The sequence below is a fragment of the Onychomys torridus genome, chromosome 8, assembly GCF_903995425.1.
Source record: "Onychomys torridus chromosome 8, mOncTor1.1, whole genome shotgun sequence".
NCBI lineage: Eukaryota > Metazoa > Chordata > Mammalia > Rodentia > Cricetidae > Onychomys > Onychomys torridus.
In genome coordinates this window covers 48,342,284-48,366,247 of record NC_050450.1, presented here as the reverse complement: position 1 = coordinate 48,366,247, position 23,964 = coordinate 48,342,284, and the positions used below count along the sequence as shown (strand labels likewise).

The 23,964-nt window shown below is 50.2% G+C and overlaps 1 protein-coding gene across 3 annotated transcripts in view; it reads right to left on the bottom strand.

The window, feature by feature from the left end:
- Positions 1 to 23,964, bottom strand: part of Rai1 (retinoic acid induced 1) — a 101,926-nt gene that overhangs the window by 60,546 nt on the left and 17,416 nt on the right. The window contains exons 1-2 of one of the 3 annotated variants that reach the window (XM_036195679.1): positions 4,907 to 4,966; positions 4,373 to 4,502 (exon numbers count right to left, since the gene is read on the bottom strand). The exons of 1 other annotated variant lie outside the window; for it this stretch is intronic. The gene's annotated coding sequence lies outside the window, so the exon portion shown is untranslated. Of the gene's footprint in view, positions 1 to 4,372; positions 4,503 to 4,906; positions 4,967 to 23,964 lie in introns of those variants that run through there. One more of the 3 variants, XM_036195678.1, reaches the window with a different exon arrangement.

Genomic DNA, 23,964 nt, shown 5'->3' with positions numbered 1-23,964 from the left:
GTATGTGCTCACAACCATACACATACACAACTGTGCACCAGCCCCCCCAACATTCTGTCAGAGATGTGTCCCCCACAGGAGGGCACACAGGCACGTGTGAACAAACTGGAATATGTATGTGGAGGCAGATGGGTCACAATTGGAGGCCAGCATGGTTTACATGGTGAGATTCCCTGTCTCAAAACAAACAAGGCAGGAGGAGGGTTAGAGGCACACACAGCATACCTCAAACCGTGACACAGAGATGAGCACTCACCTGCACAGACATGCCACACAAATCTCCACATATCCATAGTCAGCACAGTTTCAACATTCAGGGCTGAAGTGCTGGTAGGGAAGAGACAAAAAGGGCCCTGTTCTTGGGTGGGGAATCAGAACCACAGCTGCCTGCTACAAGGGTATCTAGGGCTGGGTACAACATGTGTGGGGTCCCAAGGACTTAAACCAAATAGGTGTTATATGGGGCACAGGCTGGTAGCTTCTCTGTCCCATTCCCGATGGGGGTAATAGAGCAACACTCAGCACTATATAGCTACCCAAGGTGCCCAGCGCTAGCTGGCCTGACATCCCACCGGGACTAATGTCTTAGCCCTTCCTCTGGGTACTTTCTCTTTACTGCCTTCATTTGACCTGAATCTCTTCTATCCCATTTCTCTTTTTTCCTTCCTCCTTTCTCTTCCTTCTAACTCCCTTCCCATTTTGGAATCACTGTTTCATGTTTATTTTCTTTCTTTCTTTCTTTTTTTTCTTTTTGTCAGAGCTGAGGACCAAACCCAGGGCCTTGCGCTTGCTAGGCAAGCGCTCTACCACTGAGCTAAATCCCCAACCCCTCATCTGTTTCTTTTCCTCCCTATCATCTCAGACATCAAGAGTCAACCTCAGGTCAGAAGGAGAATTCTAAATTCTAACCCATTCCAGACACCGTACATCTGATAGGTGCTAAAATTCTCCAGCTCCTAACAGACCACAGCTAGATCTCTGAACTTGGAACCTGAGGCATAAAGGCAGGGAAATGACCACATGGGGCCTGAACTCAGCCCTACCTCTCTTGAAGCACCTGCTTTTGACCCTCAGCAGCTTTTCCCTCTGGTAACCCTCTGGGGAGGGTTAACAGTTGTGGTCAGCCAACCTTAGGCTGGTGACTTGGGAATTAGCCCTGGACTCATTAGTACAGCAATGTACATGACACAGAGCGGGGTTAGGAGCCTATTTGCTACTGATCCAGCTAGAGACAGCAGGGACAAGCTGAATGGTTCTCCTCACCTGGTCTCTCATCTACGAAATGGGCAAGCTCAGCTTAGGATTCTTCCCAGATACAACAACCCAAACACCAGATCAGCAGCAGGCTCTTGGTGTCTGACCTTGGGACTCATTTCCCCTCTGGGCTCTGGTTTCCTCTTATGTCTAAACAGGGAGGTCAGACCAGTGACTCATTGCCAGGGTTCTTTTCAGCACTAGAAGTTTCTAGATAGTAGAGAAGAACAGTGTCCTACTTAGCCCAAGAAAGCTAGAGAAGCCTGTTTCTTCCACTCACCACAGGCATGCTGGAGTCTTTCACGGTGGAGGCAACAGCACAGTGGCATTTTGAGGAAAGCATCTTAAACATCAGAAAAGGCTCTCTACACAAAATATACCCAACTATACCACTTTGTTCCCGGATATGGAACAAAGGGCAGTATTAAGTAAATTACAGCAAATCCACTTGACTGGAAACGCCTGAAGATGTTAACATTAGTGTTTATGAAGAACTGGTTACAAAACAGGAAAAGGCTGGTATTATCAGCCACAAAAAGCAGGATATACATCTAAATATGGACAACTCAACAAAGCCTTTAAAATCACCAACCACCAAAGCCAACATGTGGGAAGAGACATACCAACATGTGAGCACTGTCAGAGCCCATTAAGACACTCACTAATCTGTTTTTCTCTATTTTTCAGAGTACTTTGCAAACTGTGTTATAACATATATGTCAAAAAATACCTTTAAAAGATGATCTGCTGCTTCCAATCCCCGTTCACTCACCGATTCACTCATTAATCATTCACTCCTGTGTTTGTCTAGCCAAACAGCAAACAATATTGTCTGCAGTGTGCCTGGCTCCGAGGTTCTATGAGACTAGCTTTGCCTACAGGAATGGAGGTCATGTCCAGGGCAGGGAACATAGTCCCCCCATGTGTTGTATTCCCAGCCTTCCTTCATCACACACACACAACTCTCCACGGTGCTTGTGCCCCAAGGTTGAATGAAGAGTAGGTAGCAACAAACCTGGAAAAATGAAACCCTGTGTCCCAGAGCCCTCATCTCCGGGTTGTCTTAACTGCTAAATGTCACAGTCTACACTGGGGTCAAAAAGTCACTCTACAAGACCCAGATACAAGACTCTACACTTCAGCTGTCAGGGTGAAGGTATGGGTGTGGGTAAGGCAGAGGGTCAGAAAGGTCTTCTTCCTAAACCCACCCCCATGATGACATCCTCCCAGTTTCCATGACCCAGACTTGTAACCTCTTTCCCTTGAGCCACAAGGACACAGCTTGGCTGCCTGACCCTCTCCAGGCTCTGACTTGGGGCTCCTATAAGGTCCCTAAATAAGGAACCAGCATGCCTCCTGCTCAGCTAGTGGCAGAGACTGCAGCTGCCATCAACAGGGAATGCAGGATCTAGATCTGCAGTTGCAGCCAGGCAGTATCATGCTGTTAGTATGAAGGGGCTAGCTAACTACATTTCTCTGTTGTTTAGGGACTGGCAATTTCTGGGGGGAGGTTAACTCTTTGGGTTCCTGGACCTAACCACAGAGCAGTCTAAAGACAATCCAGTCCCCTAAACCCAAAGGTGCCTCCTTACTCTTCCACGAGCCCTGTCTCGAAGGAGAGAGGTGAACAGCTGGCTTATGGTATCTGGACCCCAGCTCTCTCAACTCTGAGCTGCTCAACTAGGAATCTATCAAAGCTGGGGTTCATAACGCCCAGCTCGCCCCACACTCCTCTACAAACCCAAAAGTGAACAGATCTGACAGCTGAGAGTGCCAAGGTTCTGACCCAGAAGGTTCCCCTTGGAGCTGAGCCCAACCCTTTCTGGACTGCAGTCCCCAGGAATTCTCCAGGACAGACCTCCTTCCCCACGGGACTAGTGTGGGAAGGAACTGTTCCTACCACTCCCCTCACCCCTCAGTAGCCCTTCACCCCATTTCATCCCCGGGAGAGGTGCAGGCATCAGATCTCTGGGTCACCAGAGCAGTGGTGTCTGCTGTGGATTTCAGGAAGCCAAGCACTTCGTCACACAAACACATCACCTCCGGGATCACCTCTCAGCCTGCAATGTACAGGAGGGGAGGAGGCTGAGGTTAGAGCGGCCCTTCTACGTGCCCAAAGGCATTAGCCAATCGTCAAGCCCGGGCGGGCAGACTCCACAATCCAGCCAGCGCACCCCAACTCTCCCTGCTGGGCACCCCTACTTGTCTCCTCTCTATACCACCCAGTGTTACCTCTCTATCCCAAACAGGAAGAAAGGAGGCGTCCCTTCCCCTGCCTGGAGCCCAGGGGTCAGCAGTCACAGGAGAGGCTGAGTCATGACCCCTGCCCCTCACCGAAAAGGCATTAGATTTTATTGTCAGGTTGGTCACTTGGCTGTTTTGTCAGGCGGGTGCAGGACAGAGGGCACTATACAGGGAACGAGGAGGGGTATCTAGGGGAAGTGTTTGAAGCTGATCAGTCCATCATATCCGGAAGCTGTCGGGAAGGGGGGGGGCGACCTTAAACGCTCCAAGGCTGAAAGGAGGGGCCGCAGCAGCGCCCAGAGGCGCCAAGGGAACTGTCCCCCGGGAGACAGCACTCTTGGGAAGTTTCTCACTGGTTGCTCACAGTAGGACCGGTGCTCGAAACGCCCTCCCAGGCCAGACCAGCTTCTGGACACAGATTGCGAACTTGTGATGAACTCCTTCCTTCTCCAGCATCCCCATCCGCGGCCACCCGCCGCGACATCTCAGCCCCAATTCTTCCACGGGTAGCTCGGTCGCCGAGACCGCTCACCAAGGCATTGTGGAGCAAAAGGGAGGGGAGAATCCCCATCACAACCTAACTGCTGCGGCCATTAAAAAAGAAAAAGAAAAAAGAAAAAAAAAAGAAAAGAAAGAAGGAAAAGAAAAGAAATTCCTTCTCCTAGACTGATCCCCTCCACCCACATGGAAAACCTCCAAACACGCAAACCCGCAACTCCAACAAGGATCGCGGCGCGGTGGGAGGGGTGCCCGGGGCGACCCCCATCAGCAGCCCCGCTTCGCTGCAGGTCAGAGCGCGGCGGCGGGCCGGGATTCAGGGAGCCCTCGCCCGGAGCAGCCCGCCTAAGACACAAAGCTCCGCCGCCAACAATACCTGCGGGCTCCTCCTGGGTCTCGGGGCGCCGGCGCGGCGCGTCTCGTAGTCTCCCTTTTCTCCTGCCGTCTCTCTGCTATGGTGCACTCTCCCCCTCGCCTCTTCCAGTACCCGACGGCCAGATGAGATCCTTGGGAGAAAAAAATGTGAGCGCTCACACGATTCCTTTCTCTGCGCGCCGCAAGCGGCGGCGCTGGGCTCGCTCCTCTTTCGCGCTCCCGTGCGCGCCGCGCCTCTCTAGCCCCTCGCTTCCTGCTCAGCAGCGCCTGCGAGTGCCCTCAGTAGCCATTATTCACTGGCCGCCGGGGGACAGGAGGTAATTAGAGACGGCCTTGTGGCCACATCCACTGGGCTAGCACGATGCGGGCGAAGGGCGCGCGCGGGGAGGGGCACGCGACAAGGGGGCTTGGCTGCGCGCAGCCCGCGCCCCAGACGCGGAGGAGGGGAGGAGAGGGAGGGGGCAGGGAGGAGGAGTGGTAAACTGGGCGCGAGCGGGAGGAGGGGGCGCAGTGGAGACGTTCCCGCGACTCTCACCGCTAAGGCCAGGTCACGGCTGCTAGGTTCCTAGGCGCCTAAAGACGGGGTGGGGGGGGGGAAAGAAGGGGGTGCTGCGCGCGCGCGTGCGTATCAAAGCTAGAAGGGAGGGAATGCTTTAATATTTTTTCCAGTGACTTACGAGCCCACGGGTGAGCCCTTGGCTGCGCGTTCAGGACCGTGTATCAGTGTGGCTATAAATTTCTGTTTTGCCCTACGTGTGAATGTCACGGGCTGGGGATCGGAGGTGGGGGGGGGGGGTGGGATTAACTAGAAACCAGCTTCTGAACATGCCGGTAGGTCTCGGAGGGACTGAGTGATGCAGTGGTTGCGTGGGGGTGGTGTTTGTGTGCGATTGTTTATAGGTGGTAGTGTGACTGCGTGGGCGGGGCTGCCTGCGTGGGCTGTGTTCCGAGGGCGTTGTGTATTCGTGTGGGCTTGTTTGCGACAGGGCTGGCTGCTGTGTAGGGCCACCGGACTGAAAAAGTACGGACATTGCGCCTGTGCGTGCTCTGGCCACACGCAGGGATCTTAGGCTGCCTGTGATCGCCTAGGGTCTGAAGCTTGGCAGGCAGAAGCTGACCCTAGAGAATCCCACAGAGGCAAAATAGCTGTTTAAGGTGCGAACAAGTAGTGCTGGGGTTGGGGCACAAAACGACGTGTGGGGGTGGGGGTGTAGGTGTAGACAGGTAGGTCGAGAGGGACCTCCATGACAAGCTTCCCTTCACTGCACAAGAAACGCACCGCGGAGATCCTGGCACTGACCAACCGCACAGACCTAGAGGTTCAGGGTTGGTTGGGGGGGGGGGGGGGGGGTGGCACTGGGCAAGCGACGAGGGACAGAGTGCCTGAAGATAGCCAGAGAATAAGATGAGACAAAGAAGTCTGGGACTTTGAGGCTAGACCTCAGGAGGGGGTGGGCCTGCCACCTCGCTGAAAGCAGGCCTTTGGAACATGATGAAGGAAGTGCAGCACTTAGACTGAGCTTTGCTAGCCAGCCAGACTGAGCTTTGCTAGCCAGCCCTTTCCAAACCACTCCCTGCCCACGCACGGCCATCCACCTATCCACTCCATCCATCTATTCATTTATGCATCTGTACATCCATTCAAATATCCATTCAGGTTTTCCAAGTTAAGATTACCCAGATCACACTCCCCACACCTTCTCTTCCTCCTCAGAAGGCACCTATCTGCTCTGTGGAAAGGAGCTACCTTTTCTACACTTGGGGTCAGTAGTTGACACTACTAAACCCCACCCTGCACATACTGAAGTCTCCATACACCTCCTCACCCTACCCTGTCCATGGTGGTATGCCAACTAGGCTAGCAGGAAGGTGATGTTTCCTCCCAGCCTTCCCTGCAACCTGGTGAAGCCTAGGAAGGAGTGTATGATACCATTGTTGTATCTCCTGGTCCTTGTCCCGAAAGTCACCCCAAGCCTGCCATTGGAATGGGAAGATGCTTTAAAAATGGATTCCAAATTGGATATAAGGGGACTGACTTGGAATCCCAGCACTTGGGGGATGGAGGCAGGAATACAAGGCCATCTGCTATATTTCAAGTTTGAGGCCAGGCTGAGATACTTGAGACCCCTCTATCAGACAAAAAGAAACAAACCAGATGTCCTTATCAAATGGATGTCCAGAATGTACAGGTTGTTCCCTTTACTGGGAATCAGAATTTACAGCCATGCTTGGCATTTCTGAGTTTTCTCTGGCCCTACTATGCAATAAGGGACCTCCTTAGTCACCTGAAGAGCAGACCTCTGCCCACGATGAAACTCAAAGGATAAGGTCCAATCTCTCCACCTTTAAAATGCAGGGATGCTTAAGTGTTGGTCTTCAGTGATCTGGCCTGGGAACCTATGTTACTCAGTACTGAGGCGCTATGAGAACCAGAAGGACTACTGTGGGCACCATCAAGTCTAGTGATAACAATACAGATCAGTGCTGGGAACCACCAACCTGACTTACCTACTCTATGTAATCACTTACAAAGCTAAGTCTGCAAGATGTGCATAGACATGATGAGGGGTGAGGCTGACTTTTCTTCCCTGCTTCTTAAATTTTATTTTTGTAATTAAAAAGCAATTTAAGGGAGGAGAGGACAGGAGAGATGGCCCATAGTTACATGTACTGACTGCTCTTCCAGACGACAGGGTGGGGCTGGGGTCGTGTTCAATTCCAAGCACCCACATGGAGGCTCACCACCATCTGTAACTCCAGTTCCAAGGGTTTAGTCACCCTCTTCTGGCCTCTTCCAAGTACCAGACATCCATGTAGTATACATACATACACACAGGCAAAAACCTCATACACTTAAAATAAAAATATGAAATTGAAAATTTATTTTATGCATGGGGTATTTTGCCTGTGTGTATGTCTGTGTACCATGAGCAGATAAGAAGAGGGTGTTGGATCCCCTGGAACGGAGTTGACAACATGGTTTCAAGCCACCGTGTGTGTGTGTGTGTGTGTGTGTGTGTGTGTGTGTGTGTGTGTGCGCGCGCGCGCGCGCCAAATCCAGGTCCTCTGGCTGAGTCACCTCTCCAGTCCTCCTCCTCCTAGTCTGACTCTTCAGTGTTCCCAGTGGCTGATGGTCACACGGGCCCTTATGAGTTTCCTGATGTCCTATCCTACCCCCTGAGCTCATTACAGTGCCCCTTCCTACTGTACATGCTAGCCTGGAACACCTTCCCACTTCTAAGTAGCATGTCATTTTCCTGTTTTGTAGGTGGCTTTCCTGGTTGTTCCTTGGTGTGTCCTCCATTGACAGGTTGGTGCCTGGTAGACATTCAGTAAGTATTTGGTGATGAATGATGATGATAAATGAGTGAGGTTAAACCGGCCTTCCATCTGTGACCTTGATTCAGTCCGTGCTTCTCTGTGAACTGATAGCCACTTGGGGGGGGGGGGGGGGGGGCGACACAGGGGGAGGAGGGGGGGGTGCTAGAAAGACCTGGAGTTCAGTCAGGCTACATAACTCACCTAGCCGTAAGTACTCTTCAAGATCCCTGAGGGTCTAAAGGAATGAGGTAGTGGTTGGTGACCTGTCCCCAAGAAAAGAGGAGTACTTATTCTGGGGCCTCTCTGCTCAGTGGAGCTCCCAAATAGAAAGGTCAAGAGAGGCTGTGTTCACTTCTGCCCAGTGCAGTATCTGGTATGTGGTATTCACAACTCAATGTGTATTTATAAAGTGACAGTCAAGACTCATTTAAAACTGCCTGAGGGCTGGGAGGTGGTGTACGTCTTTAATCCCAGCATTTGAGAGGCAGAGGCAGGCGGATCTCTTTATCTCTTTGATTTTGAGGACAGCCTGGTCTACAGAGCAAGTTCCAGGACAGCCCAGCCAGGGAACACAGAGAAACTAAACTCTGTTGGTGTAGGGGCTGGGGGAGACACACACCAAAAACCAAACAAAGCTGCAGGAGTCCAGCCTCTGGCTTGTTCCCTAAAACTCTGGTGGCAAGGTTCTGTGTGGTGGCAGGCAGCACTGGCCTACAGCACAAGACACTTTCATGCAAGGGGTGGTCAAGTGTAGGGCTACACTGCAGGAGGGTTCCTGTGTCCCCAGCCCCAGGCTTCACCTCCCACTAAGTGAGTCCTGCCTGGGGACAGCAGAGTGGTGGACCCTACAGAAGAGTTTTATGGGTGCTTCCCATGAGGTGTGTGGTTCCTGGAGCAGGCTGACCAGCCAGCCTCATAGTTGCCTATGGCTATCTGAACAGCTGCTTTATTGCACACGGAGAGGGAAGCTAGAGAGCAGTGGAAAGGCTGGGGACGTAAGCAGGAGCACAGAGAAGTCTGGGGCAGTAGGGTGGGGTGAGGGGACATGACACAAAGGACAAGACCACTAGGGTCAGGATTAGCCAAGGGACACTTGGGCAAACACAAAAGGAGAAGAACATGGACCCACCCAACCAAAATAAGTAGGTGTCAGGAAATTCAGAAGTCAAGTTCAAACAGCCCTGGGCTAATAGCTTCAGGCTAAAAGTCTGCAAGCCTGGGCTCAGGAGTCAGCCTGGTTGCCAGTGCTAGGGTTTTACATGTATTCTACATATATTTGGGGGAGGGGTGGCAATTTCAAATTTCTGTATAGCCTCTCCATTTCAGGGACTGGGTCAGTAACATCCAAATGATACCCTTAAAACTTCCAGGTGGCGCTAGACGGTGGTGGCGCATTCCTTCAATCCCAGCACTCTGTGATCTTTGTGAGATCAAGGCCAGCCTGGTCTACAGAGCGGGATCCAGGACAGGCACACACACAAAAAACTTCCAGGTAGCAGAAGTTGGGTAGATATGTGCTTAGTACCCACTTTGTGCAGAATCTACAGCAAGAAATGAGAATGATTCAATGATTCTATTTTCCTCCTAAAGCAGGCATGGAACAGAATGGAGAAGTAATTTATATACAACAACATAGTTTATTCTGAGAACTATATCATGCAACTTCATTGTGCCATCATAGTGTCCTTACACAAACTAAGACATATCTGCAAATGACACTAGGAGACAGTCTTAGGAACCTCTGTGGTACATGCAGTCTGCTATTGACTGAAATGTTAAGTGGTGTCTGACAATAGTTACATTACTCTTTGTTTGTTTGTTTGTTTGTCTTTTGAGCCAGGATTTCTCTGTGTAGCCCTGGCTGTCCTGGAACTCACTCTATAGACCAGGCTGGCTCTGAATTCAAAATCCACCTGCCTCTGTGCCCCCCTTCCCCTCTCCCCGAGCCTAAATGCTGGGATTAAAGGCATGTGCAACCACCACCAAACTAGTTATGTTACCCTCAGTGTGCAAAGAAAATATAGAGCCAGGGAAGGTGGCTGAGAGCATGGGGTGAGAGCTGTGTTTTATACTGAACGCCAGGGAACTCAAGGCTCAGATCATAATTGGGAAGGCTATGTGGTGAACATTCAGATAACCAGAGGTAAGCTGCAGGTGAGGTAGTAAGCAAAGGTCCTGAGGCAGGAGAGCTTATGGCTGTACTTGAGAGAGTCAAAAAGGGACAAGGCCATACCCAAAGGACACAGTACGCCATTGTAAAGATTTCTGTTTTACAGTGAACACAATGGGGGTAACCTTTGCAGTGTTTCAAGCATAGGAAGGAGAACCCATGGCTGCCGTGAAGAGATTCCGTGTGGGGCTGGGAAGCTGAAAGCAGGGCTAAGGGGACTGGCTGAGTAGCTAACGAAGAGCTGCTGTGACCTGCTGCTGTCCATGCTGTGAACCGAGAGCAGCTTCACACCTAGGCATGTGAACCTATCCCTCAGGAGCCATCAGCCAAAGCCTCCACGATGCCCTCCCACCTGCTAATTACCTTCCTGCCACCTAGTAACTCCATCATGCCAAAGAGGTCTCTATGAAGGAATGGTCTTCTGCCTGGGTCCAACATGGATAACCTGTTACCTTCCCACTTCCGAGCTTCAGTCTCATTTTATGAGTCTATCAACCCAGGTTAGCTATCAGACCTCCCTCGGTGTAGATCCGATGTGTTCTCAGACTGACCAAGCTAATCTACTGCCATAGCTCTGCTTCACCATTTACCTGTGGGGTACACGTGGCATGCTAGGGGAGACAGTAATGAGCATGGGGGTGGTGTAGGCATTCACTGCCAGCCTGTGCCTTACTGTCCACATTAGAACCCTCTACCACATAGCACTCCTTAGGGGAGAACACAGAGAACATGATTCTCTTTGAAAGCAAAGAACTTTGTGTCTCAATTGGTAGTGATGCCACAGGGAATGTGGGCATCCCAATTTAAACAGTCCATGTGGTCCCCAGCCTGCCTTCCTCCCCAAATCCCACAGGCTGACAGTGGGGATCAGAAAGCCAGCTGGGTGCCTCGGGTTGGTGCTGGCAAGAGCAAGGTAGAAGGCTGTCCAGATGAGCATTGCTCCCACTTAGGGACAGAAACGCGTCTCTGCCTCTGCCTGGACTGGGTGGGCTCTCTGATGTAAGTGAAAAAGCAGGAATCAGCCGAGCAGGCTCTCTCCAGCAGTCTTCCCTCTCAGCTGACTCTGATCTCCGGCTGTGGTTCTCCCTACCATCTGTCAGTCTGTCCAAACTTCCTCACTAGCCTGTTGAGGTCACCAGGGGTAGCCAGTGCCACTCTAGGCTCCTACAGAGCAGATCCTGAAACAAGCCTCTCAATCCAACCCTGAGGAACTCTAGCTGTAGCTAAAGCATCACTTCTGAACCCAGAGTCACTTCCTGAGGAGTAGAAGCTAATCTCTCCATTTAGGGTCTTAGCAGTGCTTCGGGGGTGCAAGTGCTTAACTTTTCTTCTATCACAGGCCTGAGTGAACTTCCAGAAGCCTTGAAACTTATTTGGTTGGTGCCAGTCCCTACAGAGGCCCAGAGGTAAAGGAGGAAGCCATCTGGACTGTCACCCATGGCTAGACCAAGAGGACAGCCTCACTAGGCCACATATGCCTTTACCACAGCTGGAACCCAAACCCGGGGATGTGCAGAGAATTCAGAAGGGGCCTACTGTCTAGGTAAGACAGAAGAGACCCTGCCCACCCCTTAGGTCTCCACTCTGGCACTTAGGCCATGCTTCTGTCACCCCTTCTCTGTTCCCTGCCTTCTTCTCCCTTTCATTGGCTCTCAGCCTCCCTCCTTCGTCTCCTAGCTAGTCTTCCTTCCCAGCTGTCCAAACTTCCTATCTTCCCCTCATAGCCCAAAGAGCTTGCTCCTCCACCTCTAAGACTCCCCTGCAGTTTAGAGGTTTCCAGAAGGGAAGCCGAGCGCCTGTGTCAGGAAGGCGCTGTCAAGACCTGTGTGCAAATGGCTGCTTAGAAACTATCACGTGTGCACACCACCTGGGTTGGGTTAGGCTGGGCTGCCATGATACTGCACCTCACCTGGATGCCACTCGGCCCCAGGAGCCCAAGAATGGGAACAATGATTATGCCTACCTCTGCTTCTCTTCAGGGCCTAGGAAACTGACAACAGCACCAAGTCTAGGATGGTAGGCCAAGTCCTGGCCATGCCTCTTAGGGCCTGACAACAGTCACAGACTTTTTTTTTTTGTGGGGGGGGCGGGAGTGGGGATAGGGAGAAGACTTGGAAAAACTAAAGAGATGGTAGCCAAACTCATCTCACAGAGGGTTAGAGGCCTGGGCCCAGCCATGTCAAACAGAAGCCTCAGAGGTGGAGACACTCTGATACACAGAGATATATGTACAGGAGTCTACCTAGATATGGCACATAAAAACCAAACCAAAACAAACAAAAAAAGCAGAAGATAGTATGGTGACATACCTGTGTGATTTCAGCACTTGGGAGGCCAAGGTAGGAGGATTGCTATAAGTCTGAGACCAGCCTGGGCTATAAAGTGAGTCTCTGTCAACAAAATGAATATGCTCTGTGCAAGTCAGGACGTACAGATCCCACTATGTAAGGGATGGTGTACTTATACATACACAGCGGTCAGCCATCTGCCTTCACACTGCAGCTCTCAGGATCAGAGGCCTTGACTTGTGGGCATCTCTGGATGGTTCAGGACCTCTAGCCTCCTTTGATATGTGGCTACAGGAAGGCTACCCATGGACTTTTCCTGGCCCCAGGGCAGAGAGGATTTTTGGGAGACTGAGAGGACAAGGACACAGGGAAGAACCCCCAAAGAGCTTGCTTCTGGGGCCTAGGACAGAGAGCTACTTGAACCTGCAGAGATTTAGATTACCTCTAGGAAGTAAAGTTCTGATGAAAATTGACCCTGGTGTGGCCTGTCATCTCAGCCTTCAGAAGGCAGAGGCAGGAGGATTGCCAGTTCTAGGCCAGTCTAGGCTATGCTGCAAGGCTGTGTTGAAAACAACCAAACAACAAATACAGAAACATGACCCTTGGTTCCACATGCTCAAAGCCCTGGGTTCAGTTCCCATACCATTTGGATATGGTTGAGTCCCTCCCAACTCATAAAGGAACTTACCCCCTGGTCTCCAGTTGTGACGTTTTGAAGGAGTGTGGCCCCCAGAGGCTCATAAATTTAAATGTTTGATCCCCAGTAAGAACTATCTGGGAAGGACTGGAATGTGCTCTTTTATAAATTGCCTTGGTCATGGTGTCTCTACACAGCAATAGAAAAGTAACTAAGACACCTGACAACTGCATGAGGGAATGGAAACGTAACCCACTGTGGCACTTGGAGGTGGAACCTTTGAGACGTGTTAGGTTTGATTAGATCAATGGAATAAAAGTCTCACGATTGTATCCTGATGTCTTTATAGCAAGATAAGAGATCAGAGCCAGAGATAGACACACTGCCACCATGCTGATACACCAGGGCCTGTACTTCCCGTGGGCTCAAAACAAACCTCCATTTTTTTTTTTCATTTTTTTATTAAGAAAATTTTTTTATTTTCGTTTTACATACCAAAGATCCCCCTCTTCCCTCCTCCTGCACAAACCTTTATTAAAGTAGTCCACCTCATATATCATGTTATGGTAATGAAAAGTTAATATAATTCTCCAAATATGTCAGTATGGAAACTGAAGTTCATTGTGTTCCTAGACCTCAATTTCTTTACCTTTAAAATGGGAAGAATGGCAGGGAATTCATCATGTAAGGGATGAATAGAAATTAGTCACCATTGGGTTTGCCATGTCATGAGACCTCAATAAATGTCACTCCTGACAACCGTCATCTCCTCCTGCTCTGTAAGATCTGAGTCTTCCATCTGAGCTCAGTTTCGAATTCCAGTTTTGTGGTGATGGTCTGAACCCTGACTTTGGAAACCCTGTTTAACTAACTGTGCTTTCAAGTCAAAAGCTACTGTACTTGATCCCAATGCTGAGTGACTACCAACACATGCTCTGGCTACAGTGTCTGTCTTTTCAAATGCCCATTGGAGGCTCTTTGATCAGGCCAGAAACTGGGGTTCAAAGGGGCTAAAGCTGAGAAAGGTGCCAGCCAGGGTGAGATTCTACCTCCAAATAAGGAAGAGCCTGCTTACTGGCAGAGCTGCCCAGAAATGGAAGGTGCAGACAGCAGCTGTGGTGTGAGTGGCCTGTGGAGGAAGCCATGTAAGCAGAGAAGGCCGCAGCTGCCAGAGCTGGGCACTATCAGAGGGACTGATGGCAGCCAGGGCCTCCAGAGGCCACCACAGCCACAAGGGCAGGAGTGGATTCAGAGGGCCAGAGCTGGGCCAGAGCAAGCCTTGCTACTCCAGGATCTCACACCGCAGGACTGGATGAGAAGCCAGGCCCTCCTTAGTACACAGAGTATGTATTTTTCTAGAGGAGTTTTTTTAAGGAGGAAGTACACAAAGTAGAAAGAAAACAAAGGTTCCAAGCCTCTTCACTCTGAGTTTCTATCAACTCTTTTGGGCCATTTCTTCTACATACTTCAGTTTGGGTTAGACATTTTCATCACTAAAATGCCTTCAACTGAGATGTAGTTCACATACCAGAAACTTCACTTCTTCAAGGGCTAGGATGTAACAGTAAAAGAACATGTGTGCAGTTTGCGTGAGACTCTGAGTTCGATCTTCGACACTTCAAATAAAATTCCCAAGTCAAGAGAGGTTTGGTTCATCCAAAGAGTTGCTCAACTATTCTTGCCATCTCATTTCAGAATGCTACCTGGTAGTAGTTCAGGTCTCCTCCCTCCCCCAGCCCAGGCCACAGTCACCCACACTCTACACACTTGCCTGCTCTAGACCTTTCTTTCTCTTTATATTGTTTGATAGAATTTCTTTATTTAAAATCTTATAAATGCAGCAACAAAAAAATACATAAATAAAACTAGAGTATTATTAGTGCCCTCATTAATTTTAACCCCCTTTGTTCCTTTTTTGATTTTTTTGTTTTGTTTTGTTTTGTTTTTCGAGACAGGGTTTCTCTGTGTAGCTTTGCACCTTTTCTGGATCTCATTCTGTAGACCAGGCTGTCCTCGAACTCACAGAGATCCACCTGCCTCTGCCTCCCGAGTGCTGGGATTACAGGCGTGCGCCACCACCACCTGGCCCCTTTTTGATTTTTAAAAAATATTTTTATTAATTCTTTGAGGATTTCTTAAAATGTGTTTTAATTGCCGGGACATGGTGGTACATGCCTTTAATCCCAGCACTCGGGAGGCAGAGGCAGAGGCAGGTGGATCTCTGTGAGTTGGAGGCCAGCCTGGGCTACAGAGTGAGTTCCAGGACAGGCTAGTGAAACCCTGTCTCTAAAAACCAAATTTTTTTAAAAAAGTGTTTTAATCATATTGACCTCATTTCTCTTCCTAATTCCTCCAAGATTCATCCCTATCTCCTCATTCCCTCCTAACTTAAAAAAAATAATAATAATAACAGAGTCAAATGTGTGCTAGCCATATACTCATGGGTGTGGGACCATACATGGGAGCTTAGGTGACTTATCAGAGGGCCATACCCTTAAAGAAAACTGAGTCTCCTTCCTCCAGAAGCCATCTTCAGTAGCTCCTCAGTTAGGGGTAGGGGCTCATGAGCCTCTCTTCCCCTTCCATACTAGAATATCAATTGGCTTGATCTTGCCCAGGTCAAACGAGGCCACAATAGCTGTGAGGTCATGAATTATCCTATCATGTTCTCCTAGAAACTTCTATGGCCTTTCATATCCAGCATGACAAGATCTCACTATGAATCCTTGGCTGGCCTATGCAAAGATCCACCTGCCTCTGCCTCCCAAGTGCTGGGATTAAAGGTGTGTGCCACCACACCTGGCCACAGTACTGTTGGCTTGTTCTTTGAGTTTTTGGTTTTTTGAGACATGTCTCTCTGCACAGCCCTGGCTGTGCCACCACGCCTGACTTAAGCATTAGTATTTCTGATGTACGCTTTTCAATTTCTTTTTCACCCAAGCATTACGCATTCACCATTTCTATGGTCCCCGGGGCTTTACTTATGCTTGATATTTACAATTATAGGGGGTTTGGTTTTTTCTGTTTGTTCATTGGTTAGTTTGGGGAATGCCCACCCCCACAAGTCCCATACAGCCCAGACAGACTGGCCTCATACTTACTGTGCAGCTGAGGACTCTGAACTCCTGATTCTCCCTGCTCAGTCTCCTGAATGCCAAGATTATAGGCATGCACAATTCCTGACTCCAAGGAAAGATTTTACACCACAGTTTACTCAATTGTAGTGACAACCCTCTCCACCCCCACTGTAGAGGGGATGGAGGCCCTCCTTGACCTCCTTGCCCCTTTTACAGACTTTATGGCAGCCACACAGCCCGAGTAACAGAAGTCCTATCTTCTCCCTGCTTATTCAGAACCTTCCATGGTCCCTATCCCCTATGTGTTATGCACTCTGCATGTGGGGTGCTGCGAGGGCTGGGGAGGCCAGGGTGGTAGGGTCCTCCTCCATGCTTGTGAAGTACAAATACTGAACTTGGAATAACATCTCAAGTGTAGTGGCCTCTCCTCCTCCCATTGTCTGCCAGTTCCCCTGTTCTAGTCACACTAGCCTCCTTGTGGTGCCTTGCACACACCGGTATAATCCCCTCAGGGCCTTTGTTCTGGCTTCCATCCTCCTAGAGTACACTTCTAACCCCTCTGTTCTCGAAGGCCTGCTTTTTCTTTGCAACACTCACCACTTGACACATCTGTCGTTTGCCTTCTCTCGAGCTGAAATGGAAGTCCTAGGGAACACTATCTCACTCTCTGATGTCCTCAGCACCTAGCACAGAGTTGAAGTTCAGCTTGGTAACTGGGCAATTATATATGCAATATGATAGATGTCCATGAAAAATCTAAGCACCCAAACACTGGACACTGGCAGTCCTCCACCTGCAGACACATGGCGGCTCCAGCCACAATCGGCATTTTATTAGTTGAGATGGCCTTTGAATCAGGAGGGATCACATAAGATCCAAACTCCATTTCCACAGAAAGCACAGATGTGGTCACATAGGGCTGTACACCTACCTGCAGGACCACCATCAGCAGGCCTTGAAAGGGTGGCCTGGGAGACAATGAATTCCAGGGAAACCCATGTTTCCTCACTGCTGCTGCAGCCCCATTGCCCAATGGCCCCACCCACCAGTCCTAGATGCTCTCCAACTGCTGTGCCTTCCCAGGCATACTAAGCTCTGCTGCCATAAACAGTAGTACTTTCTACATCCCATGGTTTTCGGGGTCATACATATGTGCTCTGTGAGAGGGGATAGGTGGCAGGCCCCCTCCATCCCAGCCTGACCTCTAGCAGAGCCTAGCAGCAGGCACTTAGCTGTATAGTAGTAAGTTACATCTACATAGGGGCTAGGAGGAAGGAAGGTCTATTTGGTTCACACTGGATGCCAACAGGTGCTTGTTAGGCACCCACTGTGCCTCAAGGAACAGAGATGCTCACAGCTGTGTGACAGGGGGGAAATAGACCTAGAAGGGCAGGGGCTGGAACCCAGAGGAGCTGTTGTAGCACACCACTGGGAAGGAGAGCCTCCTTAGACCCAGGGCTCCCTGTCCCAGGCCTCTCCGGCCCCTCCCCCAGCCTTGTTTCCCCTAGAGAGGTTTCCAGTACACCACACTCACGATTTTGCTGCATTCCTGTGAGTCATTCTCCAAACAAACCGTGTGATGGAGAGAAGGGATCTGGGGAGGGGGTGGGGAGATGGAGAAGGAAGTAAGACCCCTCCTCCCTCCCATGTACACAAGGGCTCCCTGGGAGAGCTTGAGCAGCAGGCTAGCATTTTTTTTTTTTTTTTAAAAAGAGAGTCATACTGTGTAGCCCTGTCTGACCTGGAACTCACTATGTAGGCCAGGCTGACCTCGAAATCCCAGAGATCCACTGGCTCCTGCAGGATTAAAGACATGTGCAACTACACTGCCCCTGGTTGGCCGCTGTGAGCAGAGAACTTGCTGAGCGACCTAGGAGACTTTAGCCCTCTCTGGGTCTCTGGAGAAAATGACAACAAAGTCTGTGCCTGTGAGATGCACAGGTTTCCATGGGGGCTCTGTTTCTGATGAGGCCAGTATTGCCCTTGTATCTTCAAAGCAGCCTGTGGCCGCTTTCTTGCCTCAGTTTCCCTACCTCTGAAATTAAAGGTCAAGTCTATGGTAGGTCCAAGGGGCACATTGTTCAGGTGCCAGCTGTTGAATAGGTTAAGGAATGGAGAGAGAGGCCAAGAGACCAACCGACTGTCGGGAGTGTTCTCCGAGTTTCACCTGTTCCCGAGGCATGGCAGCCACCTTTAGCTCAGGCTTCTTAGCAGGATGCTAGCTAGCACAGAGGCTCTCCCTTCAGCAGGCACTGCTGTCAACTAGTGAGCCAGCTTGTTGTGGGAGTGTGGGAACTGGCTGGGAGTCAGTCGTGGGCTCCCTGCCCCTTCCCCCAGTCCCTTTCTGCTTGTGGCTCTCAACCTATGTCAAGTGGGAAGAGCCAGGGCCTGAGAGGCCAGGGGCACCCACCTCCATTGCTTGGAGATGTTGATGGAGGCCCAACTTCTATGCCTATAGTCTCCAGAGCCTCTAATGAACTGCATCATGGAATGGAACTTGCTTAAGTCCTCGGGGAACCTGGAGCTCCCAGACAGCTCAACTCTCTCTCCCCTGACCACACTACCCCCTTGCGGTTCTCCAAACTGCAGTGAGCAAGCAGACTCCCACCTGCGCCTTTGCCTAGCTGTCCCACCTAAACTCTTCTTCCTGAACATTCGCCCTGCTCAAGTGTCCGCTCACCTGCTGCCAAGTCAGTACCTTCTCTGACTCCCCAACTTCCACCTGAGAATGTCATCCTGCCCCTGAGCCCCTCTCTGCTCTCGTTTTTACTCCTGCTTCTGTCCTTCTGATACGCTTTGTACCACACTCAACTAGCTTGCCCACCATCTATCTATCTCATGGTGTTCCCACCGCCCTGTCAGAAACTCCACCAGGCCACAGAGCACATCCCACCCCTGTGCAGTAGGCCACAGCTCACAAGTATCTGATGAGTGGATCACAATGTGCCACTCAAGACAAGAAGTAGTCTTTGAAGTCTCCTAAGATGGAGGAAAGGAATGTGGACCCTCTTCTCAGCATAACCCTCCCAAATAAGGGTTTGCTGATATGTGTTAGCTGGTCCTCACTGTCCTCTGATACTCAGACCCTGATGTCAGCCAGGACACTGTTCAGACCCTCGGCTCTCTGATTCTACATTCAGCTACATTACTGTGCACCCAGGGATCTTCTCTACTGGCTTTCCCCACTGCCCTTGGCTCAGCCTGCTACCTAACCTTCTACCTCAGCATACTCTCCTTGCATTCAACCCAGGGCACTGGTGCTCCGCAACCCATGAACTGAAGACCAAAGTCCCCCTCAGCCTGCTGTCCGTCACCTAGCCCCATCTTTACTGGCTAGGTTCAATAGTCTTGTGCCTCCTGCCAGAGGCCTCTTCCCAAACACACCCTTTCCCTGAAAACCATTCTTTCCTTCCACTGCTCTGTGAATACATGTCCAGTCTCTGGTCATGCAGAGAGTCCTATTTCTCAACAAGCCTACCCCAGCTCCTATCCCCTTGTGTAGACCCTAGGGCCTAGGGATTAAGTTTAGAGGTAGGCGAGGTCTGTCAGTCAGGATAGGCACCTGTTATGCTGCTGTAACAAGATGCCAATGCTTAGCCAAACCTGGTTGCACAGGCCTATAATCCCAACTATTCAGGACACCAAGGAGGAGGACCACAAATTCAAGCCCAATCTGTGCTACAGAGTGAGATCAAAATAAAAAGTAAAAAGAGTAGGGTATATTGGTGCACACCTTTAATCCCAGCACCCAGGAGGCAGAGGCAGGGGGATCTCTGTGAGTTTGAGGACAGCCAGGGCTACATAGCGAGAGCCTGTCTTGAAAACAAACAAAAAGTAAAAGGGGGCTGGAGATACAATTCAGTGGTAGAGAGCTTCCCTAGCAGTTTGAGACCCTAGATTCAATCTCCACTAGTCAGGTGCAGTGACTCATACTCATATAACCCCAGCATTCAGGAGACAGAGGCAGAAGGACTGCAGTGTGGGCCAGCCTAGGGTAAAAAGTCAGACTCTAGAGTGATGGTTAGTGTTTACTTTCAAGATAACAGGATCTAGAATCACTTGAGAGGCAGGCCTCTGAGCAGGCCTGTGGAGATTATCTTCATTAGGTAAACTTACACAGGAACACCCATCTTAATTGTGGATGAGGCTTCCCTGGGCAGGGGGTCCCACGCTGTATAGAGTGGAGGGAAGACTGAGCATACATCCATTGCTTCCTGCTGAGTTTTGTTTGTATATTTGCTTGTTGAAATAGGGTCTCACTATGCAGTCCTGGATGGCCTAGAAGTCTCTATGTAGACCAGGCTGGCCTTGAGCTCACAGGAATCAGCCTGCCTCTGGTTTAGGTGTGTGCCACCATGTTGCTTTCTTTTTTTTTTTCGAGACAGGGTTTCTCTGTGTAGCTTTGTGCCTTTCCTGGAACTCACTCTGTAGACCAGGCTGGCCTTGAACTCACAAAGATCTGCCTGCCTCTGCCTCCCAAGTGCTGGGATCAAAGACGGGCGCCACCACCGCCTGGCCCATGCTGCTTTCTACTTCTTAACTGCAGCTAGGATATGACTAGTTGTTCATGGTGGAGAAGTCATAAACAGTGAGTCAGATTAAACATTTTTCTCCTTTAAATTGTTTCTTCAGATAGTTTATCAAGAACAATGGGGGGAATTCAGATGCCTGGGCTAAGGAGACCTGTTAATGATTCAAGCTCTTGCTTGCAAGCATGAGGACCTAAATTTGGATCTAGCATGCATGGAATAAGCCAGTCATGGTAGCACAAGCTTGTAAGCCCAGTGCTGAAAGAGAGAGACAAGATCCCAGGAGCTTGCTAATTTAGCCTATTCAGCAAACTCCAGATTAAATGAGAGACCTTGTCTCAAAAAATAGGTGATGTCTGGTGTTGTACACAGGACTTTCTTTAATCCCAGCACTCCTGATGCAGAGAAGCAGGCAGATCTCTGTGAGTTCCAGGGAAGCTAGAGTTACACAGTAAAGCCCTGGGGGGTGGGACGACAACTACAGACCCACCCTCCAAAGCCCAAGGTTCAAAACAAACCCATTTCCACTAGGGTGGAAGGAGGATCTGTCTCACTGTACAGTAGCCATGACCTTTGAGAAAGGAATCCCACCCTAGCCATTAAGTGTTTTTGCTTGACAAGGCCAGAACAGGCCACATGCTCCCGAGCAAATACAGTCTTAACTATAATACTTCCCTCCATAGCACACAGGAGCAGCAGAAGAATTTACTGGAAGCTTCCTATGGCCTAGATTCGGAGCAGAGGGCTTGAAGTGAAAGATTCTTTGACTACTCACAGTAGCATAATGCTCAGGCCCCATTCAGAATGTCCCCACTTTCCATAAGACAGTTGAAGTTTACAGCCCAGAGAAACACTAAGGTCACACAGCCTGAAAGAAACTGACCAACATGAAACCTGCTCCAGGTAATTCTAGATTCTTCACACCCCAATGCTGGCCAGCCCTTGGCTTCCACCACCAAGCTTGGATACAACAGCCCACCCAGACTGGGTCCACAGACCCTGTTCCATTCAGCAGGCTGTGTTCTGATGAGCTGGGCTGGCTGCTGGCCGGCTCAGTGCTTCCAGAGACAGCTCTGCCAGGGAGGCCAAAGAGGCACAAAAGATATAAGACTCCACACCAAAATTCCATGTGCAGACTTCCAAAAAGACAAGGCCTTCATAAACCACAGAGGGCGGTGAGTGTAAGGGATCTGGGGAGCAGCAAGGAACAAAGAAAATCATCACTAGAATTTAAAAGACCCAGCAAGGGCCTTTGAGATAGCTCAGTGGGTAAAAGTGCTTGTTGCTGTGCCTTCTTAGAACTCGCAAAACAGAAGAGAACCGTTTCTCACAGGTTGTCCTCTGACCTCCACACACATGCATACACACATATTCACACACGTGTACACATACAACAAATAAAATGTAATAAGAAAAATACAAGATCCAACTCTTATTATCTTAATGGCTTTTGGGTCTATAAAATGGGGGTGTGATCAAATTCCTAGCACCTATGTGTCTTCAACATGAATATATGTACCCAACAAATACTGGAGTCATAGCAACCACTGTCTCCATAACAGAGCCCCAGAAGCTCAGCTCATAGTTTTCTGAGCGGAAGCTGGGCCCCCATCACAAGATAGGAGGGCCCCCATCACAAGTTAGGAGGGCCCCCCATCACAAGTTAGGAGGCCCCCCATCACAAGTTAGGAGGGCCCCCCATCACAAGTTAGGAGGGCCCCCCCATCACAAGATAGGAGGCAGGTCCCTGTTCCAGCTGTTGCAAGCATGTGTTCAAACAGCTCTTCACCTTAGGGCTTGATCAGAAAGCACCTCCCCCCCACAGTATCTCCATGGGCAGTCATCATCCAGAAGCAGATAGCTTGGGCAGAAGTGGACCCTCCCTAGTGTCCAGAGAGCCCTCCCCTGCCTGAAGACCTGAGTCCTTGAGTTTGTTTAATGGCTACCCAATTCCTGGGATGGGAGACCAAGAGGGGGTGTGCACTGCTCGCTGTCCTGGTCATCCAGTCATCCAGGTGCATTTATTGAGCACCAGACACATCCCACCTCCAGAACCCCCAGCTTAGGAGAAACTACAGGTCTGGATCTGAAGTCCACTCTGATGGATCATCAGCTGTCCTGTCAGCTGAGTGATGCTGGGCATTCTGCTTCCCCTTAATAGCTTCAGTGGTCCTATGTACAGGGTACAAGATGGTAATGAGCTATAAGGTACCAATAGCTTCAGTGGTCCTATGTACAGGGTTCAAGATGGTAACGAGCTATAAGGTACCCGGGCTGTACATATTCCCTGGCCAGCCTGGACAGCGTCTAGAGATGAGCCAGTAGAAACAGCCCTCCAGGTTTCTACCACCTCATTAATCAGAGTACACTGTCTGCCTAGATGGGATGCCACCTAGCCTGCCGATTTACCTGCAAGGACATCTGGGGGGGTAAAGACAAGGATGGTGCCAATTTATGTCTAAAGACCAGGCATCTTAGGATTCCAGCCACTCAGAAGAGGCTTACCCACCAGGGCCTACAACCACTGAGCACACACACAGCCTTGACTCCTGGGTCCCTGCACGCAGTAGGACCTCAATAAATATCTGAAACTTAGATTGCCAGTGGTGACCAGGTGGCCTCAATAGGGAGCTCCTGAAGGTTGTTAGGCAGGAGACAAACTTGGGCTTGCCTTTCTAGACTCAAGCCTCTACCCTCAAGTGAGCAAGTATTTGTCCTGCCCTGGCCAGGCTCCTGCTCCAGCGATTTCTCTACCTGGCATGCTGTTTCCCCTGAACATCTCACATCCTCCTCTCCAAGCTGAGGTAAGAAGCGGCATTTCACACCTTCTTTGTATATCAGTTTTTCCCCAGCACAGGAGTATTCCTTTCTAGGGCCAAGCTTCACAGAGGACAGTGCCAGAATCTAAGCCCCCTGTGCCCCCAACACTGGCCCACACAGGCAGGTCTAGGGCAGTCCCCATAGGACTGCCTATGCTCAAGGACTGTGTCTCAGGTGCTATAGAGGACCAGGGGGAAGACAGATGGGCCAGGAGCGAACAGAAAGTTTAGTGGGGTATGGGGAGGGATAGAGGAGTCATCTCTTTTGCTTACATCTTGGGGAAGGGGGGGCACGTGTGGAGGTCAGAGGGCAACCACAGGAGCAGTTCTCTCCTTCTACCATGTGGGTTCCAGGGAGCAAGCTCAGGTAGGTTTTGGGCTTGGCACCCCACGCACTGAGCCGCTACTCTTTGTTTCTTTGTATTGTTCTGTTTGAGACAGTTTCCCGGTGTCACCCTGGCTGTCCTGGAACTATGTCTGTAGACCAGGCTGTCCTGGAACTAACCATGTCTGTAGACCAGGCTGTCCTGGAACTAACCATGTCTGTAGTCCAGGCTGTCCTGGAACTAACCATGTCTGTAGACCAGGCTGTCCTGGAACTAACCATGTCTGTAGACCAGGCTGTCCTGGAACTATGTCTGTAGACCAGGCTGTCCTGGAACTAACCATGTCTGTAGACCAGGCTGTCCTGGAACTATGTCTGTAGACCAGGCTGTCCTGGAACTAACCATGTCTGTAGACCAGGCTGTCCT